Genomic DNA, 18,244 nt, shown 5'->3' with positions numbered 1-18,244 from the left:
ATTGGTTGATCTATAGATCCAGGCTTTTTCCAAATCACTCTTGATTTAGATTTATTTTTGTGAATGTACCAAAAAAATATGTTAAGAAATAATTAGATATAAAAGTCCAAGTGGCTGATTTTCAGAAAAGCATTCTCTGTATTGTCTATAAATTTTTAGATATATGTAAGCCTTGTTCTGCCCTATTCAGCCTACAGCTGCCAAGGGACCTGAAAATAACTCACAATCTAAACAACTTTTGTAAATCACTGAAGACCTATCTCTTCAACAAGGCATACCACAATGACCCAGAATAGGAACTGTAATACATCACCACCTACTTAAAATCCAGAATGTTTTCTCCCTATGCCTACTGTGTAGTTCTTCTAGTTCATCTATACTCTCTGTATTATACCAACTGCATCTATACTATGAAACAACGTTCTATTATTTTATCTGCTTAATCTACCAGGTCATCAATATCCTTTAGTTAACACCAAATGTTTCTTTTACTCTGGAATGACGATCCACTATATTATCCACATACCTATTATGTCATCCATGTTCTCTATGTAATATCAATTGTACCTTTTCACTCTGGAATGGCAAATGCCATGAAGGAAACAACAAGAATGGAAGATGTACAGAAAGACCAAACTAAAATCACAGATGTAAAAAAGCCAAATTCATTTATTAAGACCCTACACGGTCCGTGTTTCAGCCAAAGAGGCCTTCTTCAGGGGTGTAAAACAAAACAAAAATACAACACATATATCATAAAAACATATATCATGCTTGATACAAAGGATAATGTGCAAAAGTAAGATAAAAATTATAAGACATTTGCATTGTCGCAAGCAATTTTTACACATACGTCGTAAATACACAAATATGTATGTTTAAAAGTAAAAATAAGAAGGATAAAATGTTAAACTAAACCGCAATAAAACTTATACCAATAAAAGTGTCGTACCTACAAAAACAGTATGCAATAATAATGGTGAAAATTTAAAACATATATATGCACAAAAAATGTAAATTATCTTGTGAAAGCTAGGGTTGAAAAAACATGAATAATAAAGGTAACAATACACTTAAAAAATAAACAAGGCAATAACATTACATTGTTACGCCGACAAACTGGCATGAATTGATAATATTTTGAATATTAATATACGAATATAAATACAACTATGCTTGAATGATAAAACGGAAGATAAAAATATGTATATATAATGACAAACACAATGGACTTACATATTTATAGTTTAAGTAAGATATAACATACCTATGGATTGGCATATATAGATATTCTTCCAAAGGTTCACTCAAATTAAGACAAATCTGGACAAAACATACGTAAATATATGTAAATATATAAAAAAAACAAAAAGGAGTAAATGACACTTTTGAAAAAAGTGTAATTGTTAAAACGCAGGATGTGACTGGAAAAAAAATAAAATAAATGACTGTAAACAAAATGTAATCAAAAGATAATATGTGATCAAAAATAAGATGACAATGAAAAACGTAAAGCCCTACTGACTTATGAAATAAAATAAAATGATGTACCACCATGCATATTTATGAGAAAACTGAAAAATAAAAATAATGAAATTGATAATAATGAATGGCATAAACCCTACAGAAACACAAACACCGGCTAGCTTAAAAATGGTGTATGTTATATCTTGGAAAAATCACAGTACCAAGCATATGATTGCCACAGTTACTTAAGCAAAATGCACTATAAACGTTTTTATTTTTTGAAAAAAGGGAATTAAAATATCAATTTGTACAAAGACTGAACCGCTAAAAAGGTTAACATTCAGATTGTTTTAAAGTTGCCGGTTAGTCCAAAAGAAATGATAACTAGAAGCATAGTGCCTACTTAACTGAGAAATACAGCCAGATTTGTAAAACGAAAGCAATGATGAGAACTAAAAAATAAAAAACCATTAGAATGAAAATCTGTCAATGTGCACTTATATATGGTACGTGTTATGAAAAAGCTTGCCTGCAATGGTAAACAGAAGCACAGTGCGTACTTAACCAAGAAATACAGCCAGATTTGTAAAACGGAGGCAATAATGGAAATTGAAAAGTAAAAGCCGTTGCAATGAAAATCTGTCAAAGTGCACTTATATATGGTACGTATTATGAAAAAACTTGCCTACTGATGCTGTCCAAACGATGCATGAACCCTGTAGTCAAATAAAAGCCGACTGTGGAAAAAACGCTACTGTGGAATGGATCGGGTGGATCGGGTGGATCGGGTGGATGTGAAGCGACTGTTCACGCTATCCAAAAATACTAGGACTAGAGGGCATGAGTTGAAGCTACAGTGTGGTAAATTTAAAACGAATCGGAGAAAATTTTTTCTTCACCCAACGTGTAATTAGACTCTGGAATTCGTTGCCGGAGAACGTGGTACGGGCGGTTAGCTTGACGGAGTTTAAAAAGGGGTTAGATAGATTCCTAAAGGACAAGTCCATAGACCGCTATTAAATGGACTTGGAAAAATTCCGCATTTTTAGGTATAACTTGTCTGGAATGTTTTTACGTTTGGGGAGCGTGCCAGGTGCCCTTGACCTGGATTGGCCACTGTCGGTGACAGGATGCTGGGCTAGATGGACCTTTGGTCTTTCCCAGTATGGCACTACTTATGTACTTATGTACTTATTTAAAGACCGAAACGACGTCCAGAGCGTAAAATGACGTATGACGTCTAAAAGAGCCATGAAGGAACATTGTAAGCCACATTGAGCCTGCAAAAAGGTGGGAAAATGTGGGATACAAATGCAGCAAATAAATAAATAAATAAATATCCTGCAGGAGACCAAGCATGCACATTTTCAGGTTTCTAGAGTTTATTTTGGGGCTGAGCTTTGCAGTACCAGGAGTCAGGGTTTTGGAACTTGTGCTTGTTAAAGAGTGGATAGCTGGTAGGAAAACACAGTTGCTCCCTGAGCTCTGTGACTAATCTCCTTTCCACCCAGAAGTTTCTGAAACAGACAGTATTAATAATTATTTATTAAAAAAAACCCTTTATAACACCTATGACTAGGTAGTTTCCATTAAAAAAAATTCATAATCATTACAGCAACGATACAAGGACATTACATACTCGTATGCAATTATCAAAAAAAACAGAAACAAACAGTTGTGTTTTCAAAAGTTTTTTAAACTCGGAGTTGACCAAGCCAGCGGAACGCTTGCCGGTAGGGAATGCTGGCTTTCGGGAGAATTCAGCTTCCCCGGCTTGGAAACAACTTTAAGCCCCACAATGCGCACTCCACCACCGCAACCGATTGGCGCTAGTTCCTTCCTGATGGAACCGATAGGGTCGCCCCAAGTGGGAGATGAGGGCCCAGAAAAACGTCAGTTGGAGATTCTTTTTCCAACAATGGAGGGAACAGAGGGCAGTTTGCCCGAGGTGACACCACGGAGTGAGGGGACAGGAGCTGAGGGACATGGTGCGGCTCAAGAACAGTCTCTGCAAAGGTATGAACTTCCTAAAGAGTTCACAGCTAAACCAAAGGAAATAACCTTAGATGCAATATGGGATCTCATGTCGACCCTTGGGCAAATGTTTATCAAACAGACTAATGCAATTGTACCGAGAGTGAATTCTTTGGAATTTGTTTCTCAAAAGAGAGAGGAAGAAGTTAAGACTCTGGAAGTTAATTTGGATAAAATGGAACAAAGAGTTATGAAATTAGAAACTTTACAACTAACTATGGTAACAGATTTAACAAATCTCAGGCAAAGAATGGAACTCTTTGACAATTATACTAAAAATCATAACCTGAGATTTGTCAACTTTCCCCGGGTGCCAAATATTGCTCCTCTTGAGATGTTAAAATGATACCTGCATGATATTTTGAACATACCAGATCAGAATTTGCCGCCATTTACCTATGCATATTATATCCCAGGGAACGACAAGAAATCAATTAATGATCAACCTATAGATGTTTCTCTTCTCTTGGAAGCCTCTGACTCTGAAATTGCAACTGCCGCCACTTTGGTGGCGATGGTTGCATTATTACCGGACAAGGATTGGATATTCCGTTTGTTTTTTTCGTAATAAACCTTTTTTAGGGTTTAAAATATTGCTTTTTCCTGATGTCTCTAAGGAGACTAGACGAAGGAGGAAACAATTCTTGTTCCTTAAGCCTGAAGTTTTGCACCTGGGGGGTACCTTTTTTTTAAGATACCCCTGCAGGTGCATAGTCAGGCTTGAGGGGAAAAATACGTATGTACGGAGCCTGCTCATATAACCGCACTAGTTAACGCGGCGAAAAAGGAAAGCGTTAAACTTAAGTTCTTAACTCCACTTACCAGAGATAGCATTATCCTGTTATTGGTATTTTCTATGTTACCTTTTTTGTTTGTTTTCTCCCTGATTTCTGAATTCTTGGACCCCAAATTATGGACTTGAGTATCAAATTACCTTTGAACTATTTCTTTGATTTGGTTGTTTCTAAACCTGATTGTTATCTTATTTGACGGATGCTTTTCCCTAACAAGATGCTTCTTGTATAGTAATGTTGAAATGAATAAATAATAAAAAAAAAAGTTTTTTTAAACTGCTTAATTGCTCATTCCGTAAGGAGATTCCAGCTGAAACGAAAGCCGAAGCTCTTGTATCAGCATGGCGCAGTCGCACTGATGCATCACAGAAAGGCACTTAGTAGACTCTGATCTAAGCATATGTCTGGGATGGTACACCAGCAATCTTGCTTCAAATAAAATGGGCAGAAAAAAGAGAGGAAAAGTCCCTTATGCAAGTGTGAGCAACGAACAACAGAGTGAGCAGGACTCGAGGAGGATGTCAAACAATCTTTAATTCAAACAAACATAAAAATGAACTGACTCGGCCTTGTTTCGGCACCAAAGGCCTGCTTCAGGGGTCAAATAGATCTATTAGGGTCCCAAAGGGCACAAACACCTAATAGTTTGTAGATATAACAATAAGAATCGCTCAGCAGCTAGCAGCAGGATAAAGAGAGTGTCTCCTCCTTTCTCCAGTGGCGTAGGAAGGGGGGGGGCGGGAGGGGCGGTCCGCCCCGGGTGCACGCGCTCGGGGGGTGCCGGCCCCGCTGGTTTCTTGCTCCCTCTGCCTCGGAACAGGTTACTTCCTGTTCCGGGGCAGAGGGAGCAGGGTACCAGCGGGGCCGATGCAGCTCCGAGTGACGTGCACTTGGGGCGGATCGGCCCCTCCCGCAGGTAGAATGTGCTCCGGGGGGGGGGGGGGGGGGCGCCGCAGAGGGGGGGGATCGCGCCGTGCTGCACCCGGGGGGGGGGGGGGTGCACAGCGGCAACCCGCCCCGGGTGCCATTAGCCCTCGCTACGGCACTGCCTTTCTCAACAACGTTATGTGAGGTCAGTATACAAAACAATGTGCCATTATATCCATCGTTATACTATGCCTGATTATAGGGTGGGCTAGCCTCACGCATTAAAATACCTGAAAGGTGCTAGCTTTCCAAAATTGAGTTATAAATGCACATGTTTGGAGTGGAGGAGTAGCCTAATGGCTGCATGACATCCTCTTTTCACTTAACGCTGTCTAGGTTAACACAGTTTCCCAAGTATAGATGTATGTTAATCCTCATTAAATTGTCATGGTGTTAAACTTCTTGTTGGTTTCTCATCTTAGTTTTAACTGCATTTGTTTAACTGAATCCCCGTTCACAGTCATCTCTGGAATCTTGAAATGTTCCACAAATATCCATTAGATGCTAAACTTCAATAAACTGTTCCTGTTGCTATGTGAAAGTTAATATGTCCTTAAATGTTTTAGTCCACTTTTTATTTTCTCAGATATAACTAGCTAAAATTCTGAATACTATTGGCAAGAGTTCCTTTCCAAAAGAAGTTTCATATTTGTTAATCAAAGTGCAGTATCGTTTTGCCAATTCTGTAAACTGGTGATGTCCAAAGGTAACATTATCTATACTAGATGGAGCTGAAAAGCTTGTCTTCATCAGACAGAGACCATTCATGTAATTCATGGTCTGGAAATCTTTTATCCATATGATCATATGTTTATTAAATTGAAGAATGAAAGCTGTGTTAACAGGAGCACTGAAAGATGACAGCAATTCACTGAAATGAACCTTTGCTCTAAGATACACCAGCTTCCTGATTTTTGCTTTTGCAGATTGAAATGCTTCCACTGAAGTCAAGGAACTTCTTTGAAGAGTTTTGCAGAGTTCGGTTAAATCACTTAGAACATCATTAATGATAACCAAAGCTGTATACACTATATTCTGCTTTATTTAATTTTTTTAAAGCAGTATTTATGCACTGGATTGTTCTCTTCATCTAGTTGCTCTCTGCAATATTCTACTAAAATGTCATAGTTCTTGACTAAAGTACTTACAGCGAAATGCTTAGATAGCCATTTGACTTCATCAAGAGGTTTAAACCAAATAACTCCACATTCTGCAGCTTTAGCAAAGTCATAAAATTGTATCTTTCTCACACTAGATATGCAGAAAATTGTGTAGATGCTATGTATAAGCACTTTGGTATCCCTCTGTTTTCAGACATCCGTACTTAAATCCTAAGCACTTTAGGGTAAAAGGGAGGAGCTGATGAAATAAGAGAAGGAATGAATTTAATTTACAGTAAAATAATAATTTGTTAATAGGAGGATGGTTATAGGGGATGTGAAGGTATTTTAAACATTTATTTAAAAGGGGTATAGGAGCAGTTGTTGCGATGTTGGGATAGAAGGTTTGAAGATTAGGATCTGGAAGCAAATTGATTGGTTAAGCAGTCTTGGGGACGGGCTTGGTGAGAGCGAGTGACGCTAGAAAATTGCCAGCCTTTGTTGTAAGAAATTTTGAGGGTGGCAGTTGGCAGGGAAGGGAAGTTCAGGCTATTGGGAGGTGGTGGAAATGAAAACGGTAACGGAATTCAAACATGCGTGGGATAAGCATAACGGAATCCTGTGCCGAAGGAATGGATCCTCAGGAGCTTAGTCAAGATCGGGAGGAGGGGCTGGTGGTTGGGAGGCGGGGATAGGGCTGGGCATACTTATACGGTCTGTGCCAGAGCCGGTGGTGGGAAGCGGGACTGGTGGTTGGGAGGCAGGGATAGTGCTGGACAGACTTGTACGGTCTGTGCCAGAGCCGGTGGTTGGGAGGTAGGGCTGGTGGTTGGGAGGCGGGGATAGTGCTGGGCAGACTTATACGGTCTGTGCCCTGAAGAGCACAGGTACAAATCAAAGTAGGGTATACACAAAAAGCTGCAAATATGAGTTATCTTGTTGGGCAGACTGGATGGACCGTGCAGGTCTTTTTCTGCCGACATCTACTATGTTACTATGTTACTATGTTAATTTGTTCCAGTCCTCCCTGGGAGTTAATAGAGTTGGAAGTGGGATAATTTTGCTCTGATTGTTACAATTTTGAATTCTATAGCGTGAATTTTGGGGTGAGTTTGGGTGTCTTAGCTGCAGTAACATGTCAAAGGAATTTCACAAATAGCTTTCATTGATGGCAAAAAAGTGATTTGCATTATTGAAAGGGGTGATCTGCTTGTGTGGGGTCTTGACACCGCAGGTCTCACTTGACCAGACATAGGATTAAAGTATTAGTTCATGAGAGATTTCAAGATGGCAGCAGTGGTGTAGAGATGCGATCACGTTTTCTGCAGATATGGTAAAGAAGAAGAAGAGGAAGCTTCAGGTTTATTCCACAGAGCCTCAGACTGTACCCTCTACTTCAGTGTCAGGTCCTATGAATTCTTTTGTGCAATGTGAGAATCGATTCCCATGTGTTGTTGGTAAGTTGCCAGCTGTATCTTTTTTCATTTTAGTTACATTTGTACCCCGCGCTTTCCCACTCATGGCAGGCTCAATGCGGCTTACATGGGGCAATGGAGGGTTAAGTGACTTGCCCAGGGTCACAAGGAGCTGCCTGTGCCTGAAGTGGGAATCAAACTCAGTCCCTCAGTTCCCCAGGACCAAAGTCCACCACCCTAACCACTAGGCCACTCCTCCACTCTATGATAGTACTAGGAGGTACGGCCTCTGACATTGTCTCTGATCTATCTGTTGCTCTCGACCTGCGAACCCCTCATCTTAGCCATTCCCGTCCAGCTTGCTGGAGCCAGGCACAGTGACTCAGCCAGAAGAGCTGGTTGTCCTTATGCCATTAGGGAAGACTCCAACGGCTATTGAAGCAACTTCAGTTTTGCTTCAGGATCAGCAACTTTCATCTGATAAGGTGGATTGGGGACAAACTGCCGCAATTCTAGGCGAACCTGCTGCTGGAAGTCATGAAAGGTTAGAGAAGCCAATATTTATAGAGATAATAATGCAAAGACCTACTGTCTTCACTTTGGAATTTTTATGGACTGTGGTAGCAGACCTTGGAAAGGCTCTCTACCTCCAATTTTTATTCCTGAACGCAAGTATTCAGAACAATGCTATTAACATTAAAAATTGTCAAAATCAGTTAGAGAAATCTTCTGTAGTATTGAATGAACATTTGGTTCAGATTAAAAAAAAAAAAACAGGCAATTGATAGAGTTGTCTCTTTAGGAGAGAAAATACAGTGCTGAAACGCAGAATTGAAGGTTTGGAGAATAATACAAGATACGGTAATTTGAGATTAACTTCCCAAAATTGCCTTTAGTAGTTCTAGAGATATATTCAAATGTTACCTTAAACAAATTTTGTTGTCCCAGACGATTCTTTTCCTCCAGTGATTCGAGTATATTACCTTTCAATGGGGAAGAAAGAAACATTGAAAAATGAAGATTTGCCATTAGAGATGTATGTATTGAATACCTCTGAGACTCTTGAAACATTGCAGTCAGACTTGTTTTCTTTAGCCACTATAGTGGTTACTTTTTCTTTACTTGCAGACCATGACTAGCTGTAAAGTTGTTTTTCAAGAAAAGAGACATTCAAACAGAAAGTTAAGAATTATTAGGAAAAGAATGGAAAACAAAAATGAGAATGCTATAATGCCATTGTATCACTCCATGGTGTGAGCAGACCTTGAATATTGTGTGCAATTCTGGTCACCACATCTCCATAATAATATAGTGGAATTAGAAAAGGTACAGAGAAGGATGACAAAACTGATAAAGTTGATGGGACGATTTCCCTAAGAGAAAAGGCAAAGCAGCTAGGGCTCTTCATCTTGGAGAAGAGATTGCTAAGGGGGGGAGATATGATAGAGGTCTATAAAATACTGAGTGGAGTAGAATAGGTAGAGGTGAATTGCTTGTTTATTTGTTCCAAAAATATTAAGATTAGGGGACATGCAATGAAGCTATCAACTAGTACATTTAAATCAAATTGGAGAAAATATTTCTTTACTCAGTGTGTAATTAAACTGTGGAATTTGTTGCCAGAGAATGTGGTAAAAGCAGTTAGCTTAGCAGGGTTTTAAAAAAATTTGGATAATTTCCTAAATGTCCATAAGCCATTATTAAGATTGTCTTGGGAAAATCCGCTGCTTATTTCTGGGATAAGCAGCATGAAGTCTGTTTTACTGTTTTGAGATTTTGCCTGGTTCTCATGATCTGGATTGGGCACTGTTGGAAAAAGGATTCTGAGCTTGATAGACCTCCCCGTTTGGCAACACTTATGTTCTTATGATTCCTGCTCCAAAATCAGGATTTTTCCTGATCTTACTAAAGAGACGCAGAGAAGAAGGAGGAGTTTCTTATTAATGAAACCTGGTATTCTTCAATTTGGGGCACTTTCTTTTCAAAATATCCTTGCAAGTGTATAGTTAAATTGAATTCAGTTGAGTATGTCTTTTTTGAACCTGTACAATTATCAGATTTCATTAGTAGCAGGAAAGTGTCGTCTAGCTGTCCGAGCAAAGAAGCAGTTTGAAATGTGTACATAGTATTTATAAGGGTGCACTTCACCATTTGGTCTACTTATGTTGTTAAAATATTTAGGGCTCCTTTTGCAAAGATGCGGTAGTAATTACCATGCACTGAAAGCGACAAAACCCATAGGAATTAATGGGCTTGACATGTGGTGTGCCAGAATCGCTAGCATGACTGTGTCAAAGGAGCACTTAGAGATTTTCTGTTGAATTTTCATATTGAATTCCTCCCCACAATGGCACAGACTTATTAATAATTCTATTTCTTTGTCCAACAGTGGATAGCATTTTTTGTGTTTTATCAATTGAGTTATTTCTGTTAATTCTATACAACCTCCATCAGCCAGCCACCATCATACTGTCCCCAGTCTCTCCAACCTGGTTTTTACCCCAATTTTTTAACCCCCCTCCCCCCCTTGCCATATAGTTCCCATCCACCTCTGGGATAGCTGTTGTTTTCTTGCAGCACTGCACAACTCTTAGAGAGTTTTTTACTAAGCCGTGGTAGTGTTTTTACCACGCGCTGAACACTAGAGATGCACATAGGAATATATGGGTGTCTAGTAGTTACGCCAAAAACTCTACCGCAGCTTAATAAAAGACCCTAGTAGTGAGGTTGAGCCGCAGGGTGACCAGATTCCATTTGGTAACTATCTCCCAGATTCTATATAGCGTGCCTTGTGATCCGTGACAAAATCTATGTGGATTTTATAACAATGCGTATAACTTAACAAGCTAATGAGCACTGATCACAGCACTTAAGCAATAATGAGCATTAATTGGCACTGATTAGAATTTAGGCGCACAACTCGCTAAATGTATTCTGTAATGATGTGAGCTGAACTTTCAATGAGTGCATGAAAAAAGAGACGGGGAAATGGGTGTTTTGTGGGTGTTCCAAAATGTAGGCACTTAGTTATAGAATATGGCCCAGTGCACCTAAATTTACATGCAGGGATTTGCACCAAGTTTTTGTTGGTATAAATTTAGATACTGAAATATGAACTAGGCGTATTCTATAACGGGAGCCTAAACCTAGGCCTCGATTATAGAATACGCTTAGTCGGAACTACTACTACTATTACTTATCACTTCTATAGCGCTACAAGGCATACGCAAACTGATTCCAGCACTGATTTATTTTTAGGCACCATATATAGAATCTCCTCCTACGTGGTTCAAACTCACCGGACCGCCACACACGACTGAAGAAAAACAAAAAAAATTGTTCTGGCAACTATGCCAGAGAAGGTGTGTGCAGCAGGCAAGGGAGTCAGGGAACAGCACTTAGGATTGATGGGAGGCCCCTGGGCCTTACAATGAAGAACACGAGACTAGACTGTTGCCTGGGGGTGGAAGGGGGCTGCAAAACTGCAGCTGCTATCAAAACCACACAAACTCAGAGAAGCCACCAGCATATACAGGATATATCCAGCAGCAGTAGACCACAAATGAGCAGATACATTGCTTGTTCTGCCTGCTGTTGGTTAATTGATGTAATGTGACCACCTGCAGCTGGTGAAAGTGGAGAGGCAGAAGGCAGGTGGTTCAAGGCATTAGTGAAATAAAAGACAGAATGGAAAGAGAATTGGTAGCTTCTCTGTGAAATTTACAGGAGGATACTTTTCTCTCAGATTGTTTTTCCGCTTAGTTCTTAAAAATGTTTTCTTCTTCCTGATAATTTTTGAGCAGATATTGGAATAGTGTTTTGTTTTTTCTCGTGACTAGCATTTTCCATGTTTGCTGCTGTAAGAATTCTAACTGCTGGTTTGAGGTAGGAAAATTGTTGCCTTAAGCGGTGTTGCAGTTGCACCCTGCTTACATGTTGGATAAAAAGTGAGGAAAGAAAAGGTAACATTGTCTGTAAAATGTGCTACCATTAAGTATTGGTGAGAGAGTCTAAAATTAACGTCAAGTGCTGGAAAGACATGACAGAATCTGAGCTGCTAATGCAGAATTAATTTCTTTGTTATAGTAGTAGATTTTCTTGGCTAATTGGATTGGGTATGATAAAAAATTACAGCTGTTGCTATTAAGAAACTGATCTTAACTACAAAGTAACTGAATATATTTTCAAACATGGCCCTACCGATTGCACAACAAATGTTACAGAATCACTAAAATCAGGAAGCAGGATTCAAAACCAATATAAAAATGTAATTGCATGTTGCCCTTATCAGGGTAATAACTAGGAATGGGCAAGAGAGGCAGCTGGCAGTGAATAAAAACCTAGGAAAAGTACTGCTATCCTACCATTAAGCTGGGACGGGGGCAGGAAGAGGAAGAAGAATGGGGCTCAGAGTGAACAGAGAGGGATAGGGGTAGGTGCATATTTAAAGGGTCAAAGGGTAATAGGTTTGATATACCACCTTTCTGTAGGAATCAAACCAATTTCCACAGGTTCTCAGCCCTTTAATTCTGTGATCCTGCTTAAGATTCTATAACATGCAGTAGTACAGTGTGCCAGGTTACTATTGTGACAATAATTTTCTCTCTTTAGTGCCTTTGAAACTCTCAGCTTGATCTCAAGTCTTACAAGACACATGAGAGCTCTTCACCATGCAGCTCAGACTCTCCCAGAACTGCGTGGAGCAGGGAAGAGCAAGTTCCTTCTCTAGCGGTTGCCACAAAAGCAGGGTAAAGATCAGCAGCTCTAAGGACCAGCTGGAGTGGAGGAGGGTAGTGGAGAGGATAATAGACTGGCTTGCTGGGGTACTGGCTGCAGAGGGTGGCTGACTGGCCTGCTGAGGTAGGGATAGGGGCTAGGGGCAGTGGCTGATTAGCTTACTGAGGTAGCAGTAGTAGATGGCTGATTAGTGTGCTGGGGTAGGGATAGGAGCTAGTAGGGATAATTGACTGGCTGGCTGGAGTATTGATAAGGAACTAGGGTGGCTGATAAGCTTGCTGAGTGGTGATGGCTAGTTGTGCTGGAGGGTAGGGGCTGGGGTGGCCGCTTTAAGGGAACAGAACGACTGTTGGGGAAGATTGGGCTAAAAGGGGGGGGGGGGGAGAGAGCAAGTTTGGGTAATGATGGGGTGGGGAGAGAGAGGGAAACTGAGTGGGCAGGGTGCAACTGGCTATGTGTTACTGCCAGTGCCCTGCAGGTGAGCATTATGGGCCTGGTTTACTAAGCTTTCTTTTCCTTGGACAAAGAATGGGAAAACCAGCTTTAGTACATCTGGCCTTAAAGGATCTGTTGTAGATTCTCAGTAGAGATCTCTCCACTCTACCCCCCCCCCCTCTGATTTTAGTAGGAAACAACAGGGTGGTGGGGAAAGGGAAAGGAGATTTGATAATGCCGCCTTTCAGTGGCTACAGTCAAAGTGGTGTACATATTACCGGGAGCAATGGAGGGTTAAGTGACTTGCCCAGAGTCACAAGGATTGAACTCAGGTCCCCTGACTCTTGGGCCACTGCACTGACCATTAGGTGGCTACTCCATTCTGGAGGGGGAAGTCTCAGCTGCCGGCTCCTAAATCCAAAGAAAATTTGTCAAGGCTTGGACTAATAAATCCCTGTACAGAAATTAACACAGCTGATTGTAAGAATGAAAATGTAAAAGTCCACATAAAACAATAAATAGATAAATAATTAAAAGCCCAACATGGCCATGTTTCGCCTTCTCAAAGGGCTGCATCAGGGGTTTGCAAGGTTACTGATGATGAACACATAAAAATATGTTAATACAAATCATAAGACCATATAAATAAAAATTCTATAGATACAAGTTGTTAACACAAATCATATAGTTGATAAACAGGACATGCATAAATTAATCCATCCATAAAAAAATACATGGATGGATTAATTTATGTACATCCTGTTTATCAACTGTATGATTTGTATTAACAACTTGTATCTATAGAATTTTTGTGGTCTTATGATTTCTACTAACCTATTTTTATATATCCATTGATAGTAATCTTGCAAGCCCCTGACACAGCCCTTGAGAGGGCGAAACATTGCCATGTCAGTTTTTAAATTATTTATCTGCTGTTTTATGTGGTGGATAAACAGAACTTTTACACTTTTATTCTTACGATCCTGCTGTGCTAATTTTCGTACTGGATCCTGTGGATCGGTTGCCTACATGTTTTCTGGTAGTAAATCCCTGGACATCCCCACTGGGATAAACCCATGTAGGACGTGTTTTATTTATTTAGCAGTGCTCATATTCCACCAGTCTGAAACATTGTACCATTCTCCACAGATTACATATTACCATACATAGTCTATAATCAGCCACAACCAAGTCAAAAGATAATTACATACCTAACCATAAGTTACATTTCAGTCTATGTAACTCCCCAATAAAAATAAACCCAATCCATTTAGCTAACATCCACCTGTAATCACTAAACAGTTAGTCTTCCCCCCCCCCACCCCCAACAAAACAGCAATAGAAGGACCCCGCCTGTATTAAATTTTCTCATGACTAGCATTTTCCATGTGTGCTGCTGTAAGAATTCTAACTGCTGGTTTGAGGTAGGAAAACTGTTGCCCTGAGCTGTGTTGCAGTTGCACCCTGCTTACATGTTGGATAAAAAGTGAGGAAAGAACAGAATAACATTGTCTGTAAAATGTGCTGAAGCAAAAGGTAGGGGTAGTAGGCTCTTCTCAAACACTGGAGGAGACGTAATAATGGAAACAGAGTCTTTATTACAAGAAAACAGAAACGACTCAACACAGCAGCCGTATTTCGGTGCCCAAGCGCCTTCCTCAGGAGTCTTATGATGTATGGCTGATTATGAAAAAGAGAGAGATCTTTATTAAATCAATACATACAAACGATATCAATCTAACCCGAAGTTAGACAGGAAATCTCACTGGACTACCAAAATAGATTTATGTAAAATGTGCTACCATGAAGTATTGGTGAGAGTGTCTAAAATTAACTTCAAGTGCTGGAAAGACATGACAATCTGAGCTGCTAATGCAGAATTAATTTCTTTGTTATAGTAGTATGTTTTCTTGGCTATTTTTCTGAAAGTTGAGTAATCTGTTTATCCACAAAGAATGAAAGTGAAAGCATTCCATGCTGATAGCCCAGCAAGTGAAAATGCAGGTGCTCGCAAACAAGATAGCTGGGTGTTCCTAGCTCAGGAACGTATCAACTTCTGCTCTCCAGCAGAATGTAATAGGCACCTAGGTATTGGAAGGCATTAACAGTTCTTTGAAGTATGCTAGGCCATCACCGCTTGAAGTGCCCTAAAACTAAGGAACATACCTTCAAAATAATTCTTTGGTGAACCGGCAGCCAATGCTGATCTTGGTTTTGGAGTAATAGGCTGTCTCTGGGAGCACCCAATTAGTAGGCATGCTGTTGCATTCTTTATCGTTTGGTGGCATTTTAGTAGTCAAGATGGCTTAGCAATATTTGTACAACCATTGCAAACTCATCCTGTTGTCTATCTAAGCTTGTCAAGAATCATAACTTTAAAAAGCCACCTTTACGATCCAGTTGGCTTTACAATAAGTAGAAATCCACCTAGAGTTTTTGTCTGGCTCTGATCTTTTCAAGGAGAGGTGTAGTAGAGTCTTAGGTTGGATCTTGGTCTAGGTCTTGGAGAAGAGGAAAACAATTCAGCCCTATATAAGCATGTCTGGGGAATTCAAATGCTGTCAAATATGCTTTAGGACTGAACTCCCCAAAGTACTTGATCTGTGCAGTTCAGGACCTGTAAATTTCAGAGCTCCTGATAGTCTTTGGAAAAGAGTAAGGGGCTGCAAGTATTCCAGTAGTGAGGAGAAACCCATGGTTTGCTGGAAGTAACAGAATGGACTGGAACTCAGTGTTAGATAGCAATATGGGAGAGGCACTGTGGTGCCTGGCACAAGATGGCCACATAGAGAGCTAGCTTGCAACCCTAGATCTGGAACAGAGGGCCATTCCACTTTTTCTGATGCTTGTTTTCAGCATTCAGTGATCATGGAATTATTTTCATGGCAGCAAACGAACAGATCAAAATTGAGACTTTTTCATGGCTGCAGTTGTACCTATATTTATTAGGGACTTGATATACCGCCTTTCACTACCGACACTACCAATTAAAATCACAATAATCTGAAAGGAATGCCAAAATCAAATAGTACAGCAGAAATCAGCAGACAGAATGAAAAAGGGATCGTGGAGATCATAGTGGGTAGGGAAACAGAGACAACCAGTTATTTGCCAACATCTCAACTCCCAAGGAAGATCAGGAATTAAGGAAAAGCTTGAGAAAACAAATGTGCAAAGCAGGAGCCCCCAACGCAGATTTAAAATGGTGGCCCTCAATAGACTCACAAGATTCCCCGACCATGACCGAGTTGATGACCATGAAAGAACTCGTAAAAACTTCTAGCAAAATTACCTTAGAGACCTGGCCAGAATTATCTGAATTAAAACAGCAAATAGTAGAAGTCACCTCACAATTAGCTGAGCTGGCGGGAGAGTGACATATATAGAGGAAATAGGGCTCAGATTGAGAAAAAAAACCACCGATATCACCCAGTTGCACAGGGACCTGAAAGATGCAAATAACAGAAGTAGGCCATGCAATGTTTGCATTATCTGCCTCGTGGAAGGGGCCGAAAGAAATAACCATGGTGGCTTTATCTATAACCTTATTCTATTACTCTAGGAGATACAGTTTAAAACTATGTTTGAGGTGGAAAGAGCACATAAAATTTCATCCAGCTGTTTACAGATACAGGGAGCTTCCAGGCTATTTATTTTTAAGGTACTCAGATATAAGCATGCATTGGCTATTCTAGCATGCACTAAAGTAACATCCACCATTAACTGGCAAGGGCATCCATTTTCTTTGTAGCCAATCATTGTAAGACAACAGCATTAAAACACAAACAGTTTGTGTTTTCAAGTGACCCTTAATAACTCCACTAAGAACTTTGAAGAGTACCATGACCTGCAAAAATTTCTATAATGCTATGAAGGAAGGTAGTGACTTAGTTGTTGTACAGAAATACTATTACAGGTTACTTTTCAATATTGTCATTTTTTTTTCTGTTTGGACATGTTACTGGATACTCATTTGTGGTCTGCATGATCTCTGAACGTGCTATTGTAATAAGCTTATCTTAGGAAACAGTTGGGAATTTGGAGTATACTATTCCACAGATAATGCTACGGATATGGTATAACTGTTATTTAGTAAGTCTCATTCTGAGTCATCAGTTTTGGCACGAGTGATCCCCCCCCATTATATTATTAACATGGGCTGGCCAGATATGCTATGGCCTTTTTTTGGGATTGGATGTTTAACTTGTACTGTTATTATAAAGCTGGTTACGTTCTTTCTTTCCTAGCCTATTCTCTTGTGCTTACTCAGTGTTCTACTAGTCTCAGTGCATCAAAGGTTATTGTGGTATGATTTGTCCTTGGTGCTCATCTCTGCCAGGCTATTAATGGCATGTTGTTTTTACTGCCACTATTATGACATCTAGAAGCATACATATAAAGGTCAATTTTATAACAAGTCTCTTAAATTTATATATCGACTGTGCACCTAAATGTACAGAACATTTACGCGCCTAAGGGTACACTTGCCTGTGAAAATGTCACTTGGGCGCCTCACTACAACATCTGACAGTACACTCAAACTAAGTTATTAGATCAACCACTCCACCTTCAAGAGATTGTTCGGGCTATTCAAGTTCAGCTCAAGCAGAAAACATGAGGCTTGGATGATTTTGTGGTGAATTGTACAGCCTTCCGCTTCATGCTCAAGCTCAAATTGAAAGACCTTTACCAAGAATATATACACACAGGGGAAATGCATGTTTCAGTTGTGGAAGCTCAAATCATAGTACTGGGGAAAAGCCAGGATAGGATAATTCCTTGGCAAAGAACTATTATCCTATATCTCTGATTAATATAGATTGCAAAATCTATGCAAGAATCTTGGCAACTAGATTGAGGGGTCATTAATACATATGGATCAGTAAGGTTTTATGGCCCACCGGCATTCCAACAATAAATACACAAGTATTCTGTCATATATTGCAACTGACTAAATTGTTTGACTGACCTGCCATTGCGATGTTTCTTGATGCCGAGAAGGCTTTTTACAGGATTGAATGGGGCTTCTGTTCTCCAGTGGATGGGATTTGGCCCTTAGTTCATACGTATGATGAGATTGCGCTATAATCACCCCAGTGCTACCTTGGTTATCAATTTCTGTGTGGTTGTACTACATAAGTACATAAGTACATAAGTAGTGCCATACTGGGAAAGACCAAAGGTCCATCTAGCCCAGCATCCTGTCACCGACAGTGGCCAATCCAGGTCAAGGGCACCTGGCACGCTCCCCAAACGTAAAAACATTCCAGACAAGTTATACCTAAAAATGCGGAATTTTTCCAAGTCCATTTAATAGCGGTCTATGGACTTGTCC

General features: G+C 40.0%; 1 protein-coding gene across 1 annotated transcript in view; it reads left to right on the top strand.

Moving 5' to 3' along the window:
- MTCL1 (microtubule crosslinking factor 1) overlaps positions 1 to 18,244 on the top strand; it is a 474,698-nt gene that overhangs the window by 209,844 nt on the left and 246,610 nt on the right. The gene's annotated exons all lie outside the window — the stretch shown is intronic.

Source organism: Microcaecilia unicolor, chromosome 1, assembly GCF_901765095.1.
Source record: "Microcaecilia unicolor chromosome 1, aMicUni1.1, whole genome shotgun sequence".
NCBI lineage: Eukaryota > Metazoa > Chordata > Amphibia > Gymnophiona > Siphonopidae > Microcaecilia > Microcaecilia unicolor.
Note: the sequence above shows the minus strand (reverse complement) of the source record. Positions and strands in the feature narration are given on the sequence as shown.